Below are 2,180 nucleotides of genomic sequence, written 5' to 3'. Positions count from 1 at the left end.
TTAAAAACATGACTTCTGTAACCAACATAAGAATGGATTCAGTGAGGCCTAGGCTGGTGGTAGGAAATCAGTTAGGAGACCCCTGTAATCATCTAAGAATGAAGTGATGCAGATTTGAACAATGAACTGTGTAGAAGTGAAGAGGCTAGAACTGAAAAGAGACCAAGAAAGCATAAACTTTCCAGAATTGTTACTAGTTAGCTGTAGGGGGCAGGTGGGGAGGCAAGAAAAGAGAGGGAGACTTGCATTCCTAGCTGGGCCATCTGGGCCAAATGCCATAAAATGGGGTAGGAAATATAAAAGGAGTAGGTATGGGAGGCGGGAAAGATGAGTTTAGCTTAAAACACATGGTCTGAGGTACTTGTCCATTTGAACGTGTGGGTCTAGAATTGTGGGGGTGGGATTTGTGCTGGAAGTAAGGATGTGCGGGTCATGTGTTATGCAGGGTAATTTAAGGCTAGGAGTTTGGAAGAGGTCACTCAGAAAGAGTGTAGAGAACGACAGAGGCTGAGTATGACCAGAGAGGGCAGAGTAGCCAGTCATGTTGCAAAGCAGAGTACTGCATTAAGAGAGGCGCGGTCAGCAGCATAAAATGCCTCAGTGAGTCCTAGAGCTAGAAAGCGTTTACCTGAATATTGACCTTGGTGACAGCAAGTTTATCGGACAGTAGAGGTGGAAATCAGATTGTAGGGTTGGTGTGGCAAAACTCACCAAGACGAAGAGGGTAGTGTAATCCTTCAAAAAATGAGTACACTGCTCTGCTGGAGAGTCAGAGGGACCCAAAGTCTCAGGATAAAAAAGGTGTATCTTCTAGTATGTCATTGTACTTGACATGAGAAAAAATATTTCTCATATAAAGGTATATAAACTTATATCTAAGATCCAAATAAATTTGACTGAAAACTTCATTCCCTCCATGATAGCTTAAAGTCTAATGCAAGATTTCTGAGAATTCCTGGATGGAGGGTGGGGGCTGAATGCTTGTATGCTCATAGTCCTCTTCAGCTTCACACTCCAAACATGCCTCTTGAAAACTTATGATTAATGCCACTATTCCAAACTACACTGACCACATTAGCCCTCATTCTTAACTTCCACAGATTCAATGCTACGTGAAATTTTGGGAAAAGAAGAGGAGGCTGACATTATAGCAACACAAACAACTTCAAATTGAATATTAGGTGCCCTGTGATAAAAAAAAATCCTCTGGCTAACTTATCACTAAAATTTATTCCCACTGGCTATTTTGTTTTCTTGTTTTATCCCTTCTTTCTTCTCATGATTCTGCTTCATTACCACCCTCCTAGATTACTCTTGAGAATCCTGAATTCTTTCACTCTTTCGTGTATTCCAAGTTCAGCTCTTTCCACCCTCCTCCCAAAGGCAGATCGGGCTCTATTGTTGCATACAGAAATGGGTAAATATGATCAGCAGATACATCTTTATTTAATAGGAGCCACGCTAAAGTTGTAGCTGTGAATAAAATTTTCTTCCCTTTGGAAAATGGTACACATCCTTGGTCACTACAAAAACTCTTGCAAAGTCACTCATAATCTGTTATCTGGACTACTGCATAGCTGTTGCTGCCTAACTGATTTCTCTATCTCCATCCTTTTCTTTTTTTTTTTTTTTCTTTTGAGACAGGGTCTTGCTCTGTTACCCAGGCTGCAGTGCAGGGGCATGATCACAGCTCACAGCAACTTCGAATTCCTGGGCTCAAGTGATCCTCCCCGATCAGCCTCCTGAGTAGCTAAGACCACAGGGACATAACATCACGCCCAGATAATTTTCAAATTTTTTGTAGAGAAGGGGGTCTCACTGTGTTGCCCAGGCTGGTTTTAAACTCCTACTAGACTCAATAAATCCTCCTCCCATGGCCTCCCAAACTGCTAAGATTACAGGCATTGGCCACTGCACTCAGTCTATCTCCATTTTTATTCACCCCCAATTTTTCTTCAACATGCCAGAGTGATATTTTTCCAAAATTCAACTCTGATCACATCAGTCAGTCACCTGCTTAAAATACTTCAATGGTAACTCATATTCTACAGAATAAAGTTCAGATTCTTTAGCATGGCAAATATGATCCTGATCATTTTTCTGCCTCATCTTCCATCGCTTGTCCTAATATACCTTGTACTTAAGCCATACTGAGTTACTTACAGTTCACTTAACAAGTG

This window comes from Saimiri boliviensis, chromosome 10, assembly GCF_048565385.1.
Source record: "Saimiri boliviensis isolate mSaiBol1 chromosome 10, mSaiBol1.pri, whole genome shotgun sequence".
Lineage (NCBI taxonomy): Eukaryota > Metazoa > Chordata > Mammalia > Primates > Cebidae > Saimiri > Saimiri boliviensis.
The sequence above is the reverse complement of the archived record's forward strand: the minus strand, read 5'-3'. Positions refer to the sequence as shown.